The 16259-nt window shown below is 36.4% G+C and overlaps 1 pseudogene; it reads left to right on the top strand.

The window, feature by feature from the left end:
- LOC114755284 (uncharacterized) overlaps positions 1 to 16259 on the top strand; it is a 69304-nt pseudogene that overhangs the window by 38255 nt on the left and 14790 nt on the right.

Here is a 16259-nt window from a genome sequence, read left to right as displayed (position 1 = left end):
CGAATCATTGATCGGAAGGTCAAACAGCTGAGGAACAAGCAAATTCCACTGGTCAAGGTGGTCTGGAAGGGTCTTTCATCTGAAGAAACCACATGAGAGATGGAGACCGAAATGAAGGAGAAGTACCCAGAACTTTTCCATTAAGGTACGCTTTAAATTTCAAGGACGAAATTTATTTAGGGGAGAGAAATGTCACATCCAGTATTATGGTAATTCAAAATAAGGAATATTCCTAAATAATTGAGGGTAAAAAAAAAGGAGAAATAGAAGGATTTTGGTGGAAAATAATTATTATAATTTTCCAAGCCAATTATGAAAAGTTTGACTAGTTAAGGAAAATTGGTCAAGAATAATTATGGAAAAAATATTCCAAGTCATAGAAATTGAGGGAAAAATAAGGATAATATCCTTTGAGAATTATATGAGATTATAAAATTAGTTTTAAGATCAAATTACCCTTAGAGAAATTAAAAAGGAATTTAAGGGTGATTTAGCCTAGTTTAAGGGCTTTTATTTGGAAAATTCCAAATAAATATTTTAAGGAGAAGAAAGGTTCAAGAAAATTCCTATGATATCTCAAGAAATTATAAGAAATTATGGAATTAAAAGAAAACCCTCAAGTATCCAAGATTTTCCCTAAATTCTTTGAAAAGAGGAAAAATCCGTAAAAAAAGGAAATTAATTTTTCCTTTTATTTTAATTATGGGGAAATCAATTTCGAGACAAAAGAGGGCAATTTAGAAAGAAACAAACGAGGAGAATAAAATAGGGCTCTGATAGAAAATAATTACAGAGGTTAGAATACTGTAATTATAGAAAAGGATTCAAACCCGGAGTCAAAGTGCACTGATAAAGAGTTTTGCATTTTGAATGATCCTCATTGAGCCAAGTGTCAAGCCCTTAATGGAGAGGATTTGAAATTGTCAAGTGTCATTTTCTAAATGGAGAGGATTTTGACTTTTGGTAATTAATTTCATTTGGATTTAGTTAATTAAGAAAAAGAAAGAAGGAACCAAGGGGGTAGTGACACTTGGATTAGCATTAATGGGGGTGGTTGAGATATTTTAAAGCATTAAATGAGCACGTCCTCCCCTAAAATCAAACCTCCATTTCGTGCAGGCCATAGCCAAGAGAGAAAAGAGAGTGTTTCAAGTGGAACCAGGGAAGAAATAAGGAGAAAGATAGCATCTTGGAGCACACAAGTGAGATTCAAGGTTAGTTTTTGGTTCTAAGTTGTTCCTTGCCTTGTTTTCTTGCTTTGTATGGTTGGAAATCTTGTTTCTCCTCTTCTTTGGGTGCTGGACGAAATGATGATAGTGTAGGAGGAGGAGTTATATTGCTCAAATATGCTAAAACACTTCAAAACATAAAAGATCCAAGTGGTTACAAGTGATTTTAGGGTGTTTTGGATGTGTGTTCTTTATTGTGTATTGTAAGGAGCATTTTGGTTTTGACACTAAATGGCCCCTAGGATGATATTTTCAATGTTTTGATGGTTCCATGGTGTTTAAAATGGAAAAAATGTGGGGATAAGGCAAGAAAGGATTTTTAAACCCTATGGAAAACAAGTTCAAAAGCAAAAGCAAAGATGGAACCTTTATGAAGCAAGAGTATTTTTGAGTTATGTTCTTGCTTTTGGTTGAAATGGATAATGATTCTTGTTGTCCCTTTTATGGATTATCATGCTAGGGTTTGACCTTTGTGAAGAAAAAGAAGAGAATCAAGGAAAGCACAAATCTTTGGATCAAGGTAGCAAGTTAAACCTAGCTACTACCAATCACTAGCATTGTTGATTATTGTATGATTAATTGCTATTATTGTGGTTGAGCTCTCTTGATTGTTATGTGGCTGCTCTTTATAGTATCTTGCTTTAGCCTTTGCATGATTGAGTTTGCCAAATGATAAGCATGTTAGTTCATCAATAGTAGCTAATGTGATCATGCATAATAATGATGCTTGCTTGGTGCTATAGTTGGTTAATTTGCTATTGGGATTTTCAAAAATATCGTCCCCCAAAAATAATATAACATTTTAGGGGCTGAATCCTCCAAGGGAAAGCTGCAGATTAAAGGGTAATTTGTGGGGTTTAGCCATAAAAATTGGTGAGCTCATTTGGTTATGGACATATTAAACTAACAGTGCTGAAAGCACACTGACACTGACTGGTTCATGTGACTTTTTGATTATGCTCCCCAACGTGTTTAGTCATGAAATTTGGCATGATGAAAGATAACGTCCTGAGCTTCAAATTGATAGCTAATACATTAAAAATGGCCTAGTATAAGATTTATAATGATTTTTTAAAATTAATGGTCAGAATCTGGGAATCAGGGTTTTTGGCAAATGGACAGTGTTGCTTTTCTCAAAAACCTGATGCTTTCGCATAGGTAATTGGACAATGAGATTATTTTTCCTTGAAATAGGACTTAAAGAGATTTAAGTAGAATTTTGAACCACCCCAATTGGATTTTTGTAGAATAAGTTATGAATTTTTGAAGTTGGGCCAGAAAAACTGGATTTTTACCTGATGAACAGTAAAAATCCGAAATTTAGTGTTTTTATGGTAAAAAGTGAGCCCAAGACCTTCCAATGTGTTCAAAAATGATTTTAAAAGGAACCTAAGTCAATATATTAGTAAGGTGTGACAGGAGCTGCTTCTGTTCACAATAGAAAAATGGACACTTTGGAATTAAAGATGGATTCGTTGGAAAGCACGATGACCTCTCAACTGTTTGTAATCACTGCGGAATTGAAGAATATGAATGTGCATAGACCAGCACCCCCTATGGATATTACTGCCCCTAGTTGTGAGACTTGTGACTCGGTTATGCATATTTCTAGCATATGTCCAGGCCGTTATGAGGAGGTATCTACAGTCTACCAAGGCCGTCCAAATCAAAAGTGGGACCCTTACTCCAACACTTATAATGAGGGATGGAAGGCAAACCCTCGATTGGGCTGGAGGAATGATGATAGTAAACCTCCAAACAGATTTCAGAAGAGTGGAGGAGCTGGTCCATCTTCAACCTAGTTCCAAAACCAATCTCAAGCCCTAACCGTCCCACCTGTAACACCTTATGTTTATACCAAATAACTTATCTTGCAGAAGCATTTGGAATCACTTATGAAGGCTACAAATGATGAAAAATCAAGTTTGAAAATTTTCATTTACGGGTTACTATTCATTGTCACCTTAAAATGTGACAAACTTCGAAAATTCATAACTAATTGTAGAAAAATTAAAATTGAGTGATTCCAAGTTCTACAGAAAGCTCTTTGGATAAAATTTTGAGGAAAAATAGTTTCTGGACTGATTTCCTTGGAATTCGAGCCCAATTTTCTTTGAAAAAGTTACTGTTCATTTGGTCATTTTCGGATTTTACTTGATTTTTGCCTAACTTTGGAAAGGCAAAACTTTCTGCTCGGTTATCGGAATCAGACAAACTACCCCTCTTTTTAAAGAGAAAAATAAGATCTTTTTGCTCGCCAAATTTCAAAACCTAACTCACTCGTTTACTCAAATGGTCAATGGTCAAACTTTGATCCCTTTTAGTTGACTTTTTACCCCTTTGGAAGGGTAACTTAACTTAATTGACCACTTAACATCATAGCATACTCTGCTTAGCTATATTAGCTATTTCTAATCATGCTTGGACCATTCTACTCATGCTTGTATACCTCTAACCTTAATCATACTATTGGAAACATAAAGCATGCTTCATATTACATTCCTCCAAAATAGAAAGGTTCAAAGCCATATAAAGTTACTATGGCTTACTACCTCTTCAAGTAAGAGCCAACTCCTTTCCTTTGCCCTTGGATGTTGAAGGCCCTAGGGTTTGTTTAAATATTGGGGTAAGATTCTTGAGGAATCTTAGTAGCAATTGCATACATTATCAAGGTCACACAATACATTGTAAATCAAGTTACATGCATGCATACTTTAACTTTATGTTCATGCTATGGCAAGGATATATCATCATAAACATTCATAGCACTCAACATAGCATAAGCCAAGGCATAATTTGCATGGAGGCAACACCATATAACATAACATTCTCATCCACCTCATAGCATAACAGATTAGCAAAACACATAGCCATAATCATACAAAGTAAGGTAATACTCTAATATAATGAATTGCAAAAGCTACCTTGAACACTTTCCTTCCTTTTGAACTCTTTCCTCTTGACTAGATCTTTGCCCCTTTGTTATGTATAGCCTATTAGGCAAACAATGACACAACATTAAGTATCATTGCAACTTCACAACTTAACATAACCCTTTAAACCCCTTTTTCTTGATTTTTAGGGTTTATTTTTCTAGTTTTGATTCTTGAACTTTCTTGGGCCTTTCCTATATAATTTTCCATGTAGAATCCATTTATCATATTAGTTTTATGAAAATCCAATCCCTTTCTATTGACTTAGCTTGGCCGAACCATATATATATTGGTAGGGAAAAGGATTTTCAACCAAACTAATATGTAACCACTTAATCTTTAACCTTTAACCACCTAATCTTCATCTAAACCATTCCCTATCATTTTGATAAAATTTGGACAGCACTTCCCCTTAGGAAAATGACTTTCTACCATCATTAAAATAGCCTAAAACTAACATCCTATCATTATAACTTGAAATGGAAGAGTTTTAGAAGCTTACCTTGCTTCCAGATGACTTTCTCTCACTAGAATTCTCCTCTTTCTCTCTCTACATGAAAGTTGCAAGAGGTTTCCTACTTGAAAGGTCTTGCATGAAATGAACATGTGAGGGGGTATTTATAGGCTTCATATTTCACTAATTCCACATATGCCCTTCTTGCATAAGACTTAATCTTAGCCCTCCAATTTTTACCTCTTTCCACATGTACAAAGCTTAGGCTAAGTAGCTTAATATGTTGACACTTGGATGATGAGTCATTAGGGCTTATGTCATCTCTTCTTATCCATTAAGATTAATTAGGCTCTAATCAAGGTTTACTCTCTTAATCCCTTGATTAACTTGGCTAATCAACCTTCTAGAAACTTTTGACTTTTCAAAAGTAGATGGTTGAATCCTAGCCATCCAATGAATCATGTTTGCCACATGTCACAATCCTACGAAAGATGACTTAACCCTAATCATCTTACTTAAACCTAATTAGGTTTTAACCTATCTTGATTTATTATTTTCTTTTTCTTTTTCTTTTTATTTTCTTTTTTCTTTTCTTGGCTAATTTAGGTGTGACATTTGTCCTTGTCCATCTGTAGGAAATTTTATCACCCCTGTTGTCCAGACAGTCTACTGAGTCTTAATATAGTACTGGTTTATTTTATCTGATAGCTAAAAAATTCTAGTATCTCAAAATTCTTATATCAACTCACCATTAATTATGTCTCAGTAAAGGGAACTTCTCTGATTAATTTCACAATTTTTCTCCCTCTATAACTCCTTAAATTGTCGTTCCTATAAAAACAGACAATCTACCGATATTAATTTAGTTTTAAATTCAATTAAAGCTAACCTCCTCATCATCTAGGGTTGGAAATAATTTTATAAATTTCCATAATTCCTAAATAAATTTCCTTTAAATTTTCATAATTTTCTGAAATCTCTAAATATTTTTAATAATTAACATTGGCTAATTTTCCTTAATTTAGCCAGAATATTAATAATTAAAATAATTTTTAATAAATTATTTTCAACCTGTATTTATTTACTTTCTAGACCTCAAATACCATTCTACGACATTAATTCTACTTTCCATGATTTACTGGAAATTTTTAGGATTTCTGGACAAAAATTATGATAATGCCCTTTGTAGACCAATCATTTTAAAAATGACAATTTGGTCCTTTTTCAGTTCTCACTTCAATTGTTATGCTGTTTATCTATCTTTTATCTCACCTGGCCTTGGTCAGCCCTAAATCTTTCATTAATCATACTAAAGATATCAGGGTATGACATATTTCCCTATTTCTATGTTAGAAATTTTGGGATGTTACACCACCCAAGGATGATACCAACCAACTCCTACACAATATGATGGCCTTAATGAAGAAAGAAAGGGCTACTAACGCTACTCAGTTCAACTCCTTAGCTTCACTAATTCAACAAGACTCATCCAAGAATGATGCTAGATTTAGTGCTTTGGAAAAGAGGATAGAACAGTGGGAAACTAAGTCTGAGAATATCAACTCCTATGTAACTCAGTTGTCTAACAACATGAGTGAGCAACAAGCAAGGAGCAGTGGCGCTATCCCCTCCAACACTGTTATCAATCTTAAGGGCTTGAATGCCATTACCTTTAGGAGTGGGAAGCAAGTGAATTTTAGAGAAGAGGAGGAGGAAGTTATAGATGAGGAAATCTTGAGTGATGAGCTGCCATAAGCATCTTCAAAGGTCAAGAATTCTGAGAGCTCCAAGGAGATGAAGCTAAAGTTGAAAGAAGCCCCAAAAGAACATGATGGCAAGGGTAAAGCTATGGAATCTAAGCCAAGCAATCATGGAGCCTCAAGCAAAGAAGGTAAGGAGGTAAACATCAATGAACTACCTTTCCCTCATGCTTATTTGAAAAATGTTAAAATGGGTAAGGAGAGGCAAGATCATGAGTTGCTTGAGACATTTAGGAAAGTAGAAGTGAATATACCCTTGCTTGACCTGATTAAAAAGATTCCTAAGTATGCTAAGGTCTTAAAAGAATTATGTACTCAAAAGAGGAGATTTAAACCTAATGAAAAAGTCCAATTACCCTCTAATGTGTCTGCATTGTTTAAACCCCAAATTCCTGTAAAGTGTCAAGACCCTAGATCTTTCACTATCCCTTGCACTATAGGAAAGGTTACTATAGGGGGCCCTGTTAGATCTAGGTACAGCCATTAATGTCATGCATAAGTCCGTATACACCTTTCTAGGAGTCAAGACTCTTAAGTCTACTACTGTTGTGCTCCAACTAGCTGATAGGACTATTAGGTATCCTGAGGGCATTATTGAAGACATTTTAGTCCAAGTTAAGGGATTGGTTTTTCTTGCTGATTTTTATTTGCTTAACATATCTTCTGAACTTGTAAATGACACTACACTCATCCTTGGTTGACCCTTCTTAAGGACTGCTAATACCATGATTAGCATGAAAGAGGGCACCATAACTATGGAGGTGGGTGATAATAAAGTTTCTTTTAACATGTATGAAGCAATGAAACATCCTTATGAGGACTATTCACTTTTGGGGTTTAACATGATAGACATTTCTGTTGAGAATGCTTGTTCTGAAGTTGAATTGCAAAATGACTCTTTCTATTCAGATCTTTACACTAATGATTCTATTGATGAGAATGAATCCATTTCTTCCTTTTCATCTCTTTACTCTACACCTTCTACTTGCTCATGTGGTGGTGATGTTACATGTCTTGATTTTACTGTGGTTAATTGCATGCTTTCTATCCCACATACATTTTCTGTTTCCTCCCTTGACTCCAAGTTAAACTGTGATTCCTCTATTGTCAATGATGATTCCCTTGGGGAAAGGTTTCCTGTTGTTGTTTCAGATATGGAGGAAGATGTCATGGAAAAGAATCCCTCCAAGGCGGTTATTGTAGATCAACTAGAAGTTGGTTCAACGCTTGGAGAGGAAGTTAACTACAACGCTGAGGAATTATCACTGGTTGAAGGAAAGGGGAGTAATCTGTTCTCTCTTGAACTTCATAAATTGATTCCTTCTATTGTACAACCACCTACACTTGATTTGAAACCCTTACCACCTACTTTGAAATATGCTTTCCTTGAGTCTAATGAACAACTACCTGTTATAATTGCTAACTCACTGTCTAAGAGTGAGAAAGAGAGACTCTTGTCTTTTTTGAGGGAGCATAGAAGGGCGATAGGTTGGACACTAGCAGATATACCAGGAATTAGTCTTGCTGTATGCACACATAGAATTTTACTGAGTAAGGAATCAAAACCAGTGAGACAACCCCAAAGACGATTGAACCCTCTCATATTGGATGTAGTTAAGAAAGAAATTACTAAATTATTGAGTGCTGGGATAATATATCCAATTTCTGATAGTGAGTGGGTCAGTCCGGTGTATGTTGTGCCAAAGAAGAGTGGGGTAACAGTAGTAAGGAATGAAAGGGATGAGTTAATTCCTACAAGGGTTCAAAACTCATGGCGTGTGTGCATAGACTATAGGAGACTTAATGATGCAACACGTAAGGATCACTTTCCTATACCCTTCATTGACCAAATGTTGGAGAGACTAGCTGGTAAATCACATTACTGCTTTTTAGATGGCTTTTCCGGCTATTTTCAGGTACCCATAGCCCCCGAGGATCAGGACAAAACCATGTTTACATGCCCCTTTGGTACCTTTGCTTATTGAAGGATGCCATTTGGGTTATATAACGCTCCAGGCACCTTTCAAAGGTGCATGATGGCGATTTTTAGTGACCCTTTAGAGCACAATATGGAGGTTTTCATGGATGATTTTACGGTTTATGGGGAGAGCTTTTATCAGTGCCTGAATAGCCTAAGGCAGGCTCTAGAGAGATGCATAGCCAAAAATCTTGTTTTGAACTTTGAGAAATGTCATTTCATGGTGAGTAGTGGTATAGTGTTAAGTCACCTCATCTCTAGCAAAGGGATTGAGGTTGATAAGGCTAAAATTGAAGTTATCTTATCTTTGCCTTACTCCACTTATCTTAAAGATTTGAGATCTTTTCTTGGGCATACAGGGTTTTATAGGCACTTTATTAAAGATTTTAGTAAAGTTGCTTTGCCCCTTTCTACTATTCTTAAAAAGGATGTTGAATTTAATTTTGATGAAAAATGTAGACATGCCTTTGATACTCTCAAGTCTATGCTTGTTTCACCTCCTATTTTGACTGCACCCAATTGGAATTTACATTTTGAGCTCTCATGTGATGCTTCTAATTGTGCAGTGGGTGCTATGCTTGGCCAGAAGGAGGAGAAGCAATCTAGAGTCATAACCTATGCCTCTAAGACACTTGACCAGCTCAAGTCAACTATACCACCACTGAGAAAGAAATGTTTGCTATTGTATTTGCTTTAGATAAGTTTAGACAGTATCTAACCAATTCTCGAGTGGTTGTGTATACAGATCATGCAGCTGTCCGCTATCTACTTAAAAAGCCACAATCTAAACCAAGATTGATCAAATGGGCTTTACTGCTTCAAGAGTTCGACATTGAGATTAAGGATAGACTCGGGGCAGTGAATCAAGTAGCTGATCACCTGAGTAGGCTACCGGAGGACACAAGGGGAGTAGATTCTTTTGACTTGACTTGTGACTCTTTTACTGATTCAGCTTTATGTTCTGTGATTACTATAGAGCCTTGATATGCTAATATTGTCAACTATCTCATGTCTGGACTTACTCCTCCCTTTATGTCTAGATTTCAGGCACAAAAGTTTCGTAGTGAGTCAAAGTATTACCTTTGGGATGCCCCTCATCTGTGGAGGATGTGCAGTGACCAAGTGATACGAAAGTGTGTGCCGGAGGAGGATTTTAAACCTATTATTTCAGCTTGCCATTCCATGGTTTGTGGTGGTCATTTTAGTGCAAGGAGGACATCTAGGAAGCTCTTAGATTCTGGATTTTATTTGCCCATCCTCTTCAAAGATTCTTTTACATTTTGTAGATCATGTGACAAGTGTCAGCAATTTGGGGGGTTGGGAAAAAGACATGAGATGCCTCAACAGCCACTTCTGTTTTGTGAGATTTTTTAGGTTTGGGGAATTGACTTTATGGGACCCTTTCCTTCTTCCTTTGGTTTTGTATATATTTTATTAGCTGTAGATTATGTATCCAAATGGATTGAAGCTATACCTTGCAGAAAAGATAATGCCCCAATTGTTCATAGATTTCTAAAATCACATATTTTCTGTAGGTATAGGATTCCTAGGGCTGTAGTGAGTGATCGAGGCACATATTTTTGTAATACGATAGTCAACAGCCTGTTGTCCAAATTTGGTGTCACTCAAAAAATCTCTACTGCCTATCACCCCTAAACCAATGGTCAAGCTGAAATATCTAATAGGGAAGTGAAGCATATTCTGGAGACAATGGTTAAACCATCCAAGAAGGACTAGAGCTCACGTTTAGAAGAAGCATTATGGGCTTACCAGATTGCATACAAATCGTCCATTGGCATGTCTCCCTACCATCTAGTTTATGGAAAGCCATGTCACTTGCCAATGGAGCTGGAACACAAAGCATATTGGGCGGTCAAGCAGTGCAACATGAATATAGAGTCCTCTAGCATGGAAAGGAAGCTGCAATTGCAAGAGTTGGAGGAGATTAGACTTGAAGCTTATGAGAACTCCAGACTCTACAAAGAAAAGACCAAATTTGTGCATGATCGGGGTATCTTGAGAAAGAACTTTAAGGAAGGTGATAAAGTGTTGTTGTATAAGGCTCGGTTTACTTTCAAGCAAGGAAAATTCAACACCAGATAGGATAGGCCATACACAGTCTTTAAAGTGGACAATTTCGGTATGGTGGAGCTACTACATGAGGAGACCGGGGCCAGATTCAAAGTTAATGGACATCTATTGAAGCTCTACCATGAGAATCAAAAGCCTGCTTAACTCCCTGGTCGTTTCTTTCCTTCACTCATTTACATACTTTTGCTTAATTATTGATCTTGCTATGTTTAGTGTATTGTATGCTGAATGAGTGTGGGGGAGAAACCATTTTACTAGGATAGTAGTGTAGTTGTAGTTTGAATTCAATAAGACCCCCTGCAAGTTTTGATCTCTATGCTATTTCATTTTGTGCTTGTTGGTAATATGGTGCTTGTAATGAATTATATGAATCAGATTGATTGAGAAAGCTTGTTTGTGGTATACTGCTTAATCATGGACTTATTAGGTACCCTTATGATCTATTTTGATGCACTTTAAAGTTTTTAAAGTATCCAGCTACATATGTTGTTTGTGTGTTGTGTTTCTCTGTTGTTTGGGTGTTTTTTGTGTTGTTCTGTGCTCTCTATGACACTTCGTCGCGACAAACCTAAGCCTTCGCCACGGCGAAGTGGTTCTGTGTTTCTTGTGTTGCTCTCGGTGACCTTTCGCCGTGGCCAGACACTGACTTCGCCGGGCGAATATCGCTAGCTTCTAGGTGTTGCTCTCAGGATGGTTTTGTCGCAGTTAACTTCTAGCTTCGCCATGGCGAAACATCCTTCTCTCCCTTCGTTTTCGTCTCGAGATGGTTTCGCCGCAGCGAACCCTCCGTTTCAGCACTGATCAGTTTCGTTTTTCCCTATTTTCACTTGTGAAATTCCCTTTTTGCCCTCCATTTCTGCCAATACATTCCATTATCTTAAGCCCATTTTGGTCTTTTTCCCTCTCCCATTCCATTATACTCCCTTTACCCTTTATTTTTTTCAAAACCGTCGCCCCCCAACTTGAACCGCTCGGCCTCTCCCCCTTAGAAACAGCTCCACTCTTCGCATTCCACCCTTAACAAGTCGGCGCTCTCTTCACCTTTAGCCATTCAGACCGTCGACCTCTACCCTTCTCCATTCCTCTCAATCGCACTCTCCCTCTTTCCTCTTCTCCTTTTTATCTCTTCCTTTTTCCATATTCTATTCTCCCTTCTCTCCTTTGCTCTCCTTCGGCGCTGACTCCCTCTCTCTCATGTGGTATGTTTTTCTCTCTTCCTTTGTTCTTTCTTTTTGTAAAAATGATAGAGGCATTCGATTTCAAACCCTCGTTTCCCAAACACAAACCCAATCATTTCACTATTGTTAACCCCTTTGGACCTTCATCTTGAGTTCATTCATTCAATTATTTTGTCATTAAAAAAAACAGAGAGAAGTTGCGCCAATCGGAAAAAAAAGGGAAGAACAAAAAAGAAAAAAAACCAAAGAAAAGAAAGGTTAGAGATATAAACATTACAAAACAAAAATAATAAGTAGCTTCTCTCCTTACTTTTATTTAGATTAATTCTATTTTAATAATTTGTATGCTTGTACTCATTTCCATTTTCATTCTCATTCAATTCATTTCATTTCGCCTTCATTCAAATTCTAACCCCTTAAAGTCCTCTTAATTTGCAAAGTTTGCTTCCTGTTATGGAGAGGTAGAATTATTACAAGCCTATGATAGAAATTGGATTGAGTAGACTTAGAGTGAAATAATCCCAAGACAAGTGAGTTAAGAGCGAAACACTTATCCGTGAGATAGATTTCTTTTGCTAAATCTTTTGGGTTAATTGTCCATTGTGCTCATTTTCTTAGCATATCCTTGTTTTACTATTGTCAACTCCTGTGAGAATTTCTTACTAATCTTCTGCTTTCATCTTTAAGCATGGTAGTGCTTCTCTTTGTGCTGATATCTCTTTGAATTATTTTTGAGCTTTGTCCAAGAGTACAAAGGTCTAAGTGTAGGGAAATTTGATTGAGCTCAAATTATTCTTATCTTTTTATTATATCATCCATGGTTTTGTTGCATTTTCTGGCTCTTTTGGCTATAATTGAGCTTATTTTATATCAAGAGTCCTTACATTGAGTTAGTGTCTTTTTGAGGGTAAAATTGTCATAATTAGTTATTAATTGTATTCAATTAATTTTTAGGACAATTGATGCCTTTAATTGCTGCTTTTCAATGTAGGACACCTGAGATTGGAGCCAAGATTGAAGACTCAACGCACAAAGAGCAAAAAGAGGAGCCTCTGCCATGGTTCGCCGTGGCGCACTCTGCCTTTGCTGCAGTGTACGTCTGCCTTCAGGAATGAAACTCTCTGCCATGGTTCGCTGCGGCGAACCCCTCGTACCAACAAAATCAGACCCGACCATTTCGGGAAAATTTGACTTGCCCACTTCCATGAACCGACCCAGACACGTCATATTCGGGTTAGAAACCCTATTTTCGGTATGAGTGAGGTCAGACACAAAGATTGAGCCACCATCCAAGTTTTTCTCTTCATATTCTCTCATCTCTCCCACCAGAACCCTAATCCCTCATCTTCCACTGTCATCTTCATCCATGGGCAACACTGAGTCAATTTCAATGGAGATGTTTCTGCACACCATAAGTGGCTAGGCTTCCTCCAGCTCTTGAAGATGGATTATTGGCATGAGTTCTAAGAGCTTAAAAGGGGAGTTTCAGTTTCATCTTAGTTTAGCTATGTATTTATGAATTCCTAGGTCTAAGATTTGTAAATTCTTAGTGAAAGACTTTGATTGATATGTAATCATTAGTTGATGATTCATATTTGTAGTTGGATTGGTTAATGTTGGATTTCATGCTTCAATATATGTAGTTACATATATGTTCTTTGTAGCTTTCTTGATTCTCTTCATCTTGTATGGTCATGTTTCGATGATGAGTTGATTTTCTATTGCATTGAACCATTTGCATTAATCATTCTTAATTACACATTAGAGAAGCTTAGCAATGTTTTCATTAATGAGTTCATTAATGTAAGCATTGGACTCAATGAGTTATTGAGGTTGTTATCAAGAAAACCTAATGAATTTCTAAAACTCCCATATCTTAAGAGAACTATGATTGCCAAGAATCCATTTTCAAGAGGTTTTATCAATTGATTCAGTACTTGATTTCATCCATTTCATCTTAATCTCCCAAAAATCCAAAAATATATTTACATTCTATTGCATTTTATCTTAATTACAAATCTCAATGAAAACCCCTAACCTTTCAAGCTTAATTTGCATAACCATGGCATTTAGTTAATCTAGGATCATAATTTCGGCTCCACAAGTGAAACTACCCGAGGTTGTGCCTATAGTACAATCCTTGGATAAATTTTGAAATTAGCCCCAAGGTGTAAACAAAGACAGTCAAGGCGATTTTTAGTAATTAAATTCCAAAGTCAAGATCCTCCCCACTTAATGCTTGACACTTGGAAAGCTTTAATTACCATCCATTAGAGGCTTGACAAGTGGCAACTTGTGGGCCAAGTAAAGTGCAAGACTATAGTCTTCACTTTATCGATGTACTTTTACTCCGGGTTTAACTTCTTTTCTATAATTACAGTGCTCTAGCCTCTGTAATTATTTTCTGTCAAATCCATAAATTATTCTCCTCATTTTTATCTTTCCAAATTTCCTTCTTTGTCTCAAATTTAATTTCCCAATAATTAAATAAAAAGAAAAACTAATTTCCTTCTCTTTAGTGATTTTTTCACTTTTCAAAGGAACTGGAAAAAATCTTGGATACTTGAGGGTCTTCTTTTAATTCCATAATCTCTTATAATTCTTTGGGATATCATAGGAATTTTCTTGGGATTTTATTCTCCTTCCAAATCTTTATTTGGAATTTTCTAAATAAAAGACCTTAAACTAGCTTAAATCGCCCTTAAATTCCTTTGTAATTCCTATAAGGGCTATTTGGTCATAAAACTAATTTTATAATCCCATATAATTCTCAAGGAACATTGTCCTTATTTTTTCTTAATTTTCTGAGGTTTAGAAATATTTTTCCATAATTATTCTTGACCAATTTTCCTTAATTAGTCAAACTTTTCATAATCGACTTGGAAAATTATAATAATTATTTTCCACCATAAATCGTCTATTTCTCCTTATCCTTTTTGGCCTTTAAATATTTAGGAATATCTCTATTCTTAAATGTCATATTATTGGATGTTACATTTCTCCCCCTAAATAAATTTCATCCTTGAAATTTAAAGCGTATCTTATTGGAAAAGTTCAGAACACTTTTTCTTTATCTCAGTTTCTATCTCCCTTGTAGCTTCTTCCAGTATAAAACCTTTCCAGACAACCTTAACCAGTAAAAACTACCTGTTTCTCAGCTGTTTGACTTTTTGATCAATGATTTGCTCTAGTCTGATCTTAAAAGACGGGTTGTCCTGGATCACAATGTCATTATAGCTTATGACATGTGTCGGGTCTAAACAGTACTTCTTTCATTAGAAGACATGGAAGACATCATGAGTTTGACTCAAATTCAAGGGAAGGGTCACTTATAAGCTACTGGTCCAGCTTTGGACAAAATTTGAAATGATCCAACATACTTTGGACTTAACTTATTAATCTTGAGGGATCGACTGACTTCTGTTATTGGTTTCACTTTAATCACCAACCTTAATCTTTAACGGTGTCTTTTAATGTCTGAGTAGCTCTTTTGTCTACTTTGAGCCGCTAGAAGTCTTTGCTGAATAACTTTAATCTATTGGGAAGTCTGATCCACTAAATTAGGACCATACTTACTTCTTTTATTGAACTTTATGCAGCACAAGGGAGATCTACACTTCCTCCCATAGAATGCTTCATATGGTGCCATTCAGATACTAGATAGAAATGGTTATCTTAACTGAATTCAGCTTACGGTAAGTACGTATCCTAGTTACCACTGAAATTAAGCACATATGCGTGTAGCATATCTTCTAACATCTGTATCATTCTCTATGTCTGCCCATCATCTTAGGATGGTAGGTTGTATTGAATCTGAGAGTAGTGTCCATTTCTTTCATAAGAACCTCCAAAACTTCAAGTAAATCTCGGGTCTCCGTCCAAAACAATACTGCTTAGGACACTCGGTAGCTTAAGCGCTTCCTTAACTTTCATCTCCCGTTTTCTGTTGGACTTAGTGCATTCTTGCCAAAATGGCTAACATTTTTGGCTTTTGCACTTTCTCACATTTTTCCCAGGGTCACCCTTCCTTGGGCTACTCTTGCCTGAAACACTTAACTAAATAGTACTAACGGGAAACTGAGGCACTGATTCTGATAGGCTCACCCTAGTACTTTGCTATCTTAGACCCCTTTTCTGATCTATCTTTAGTTTGGTCTTTTCAACTTATATTCTTGTCTCTCACCTGATCTTAAGGATCTGTCCATCAATACTCAGTTTGTCTCTGTATAACATGGGTTCTTCTTGTATTTAAAGCTAGCATGAATGTCTCTTTTTCAAGTCTTATGGCTCTAACTCCTCTAACTTTGGCTTTCCTCTGTTAATCGGAAGGAAATTGAATCCAGCCTAATTAATGATAAGGTTTTCTAGAAGGAAGTCGTGGGTACTCTCTTGGTATTGGTTTACAACTGCAAGAGGTTTCCATATCCTCAACTTATCCCTAGTCCTTATCTTCCCAAAGTGGTATCATACTCTTAAGATTTCTGGGAGATTTTTGACCATAGGACTTAGTCACCTCCTCTCAGTTGGTCACCTAACTGATAATTTTCCAAAACTATTCCAAGAACCAATACCATTCTCTTAGACTTCATGTCAATTCCCTAGGCCACCTATTTGTCTCTGCAGGTGCCTAAGCCAA

Source organism: Neltuma alba, unplaced genomic scaffold (assembly GCF_004799145.2).
Source record: "Neltuma alba isolate B1F8T4 unplaced genomic scaffold, ASM479914v2 tig00010247_pilon, whole genome shotgun sequence".
Lineage (NCBI taxonomy): Eukaryota > Viridiplantae > Streptophyta > Magnoliopsida > Fabales > Fabaceae > Neltuma > Neltuma alba.
This window is presented reverse-complemented; position numbering and strand designations above follow the sequence as displayed.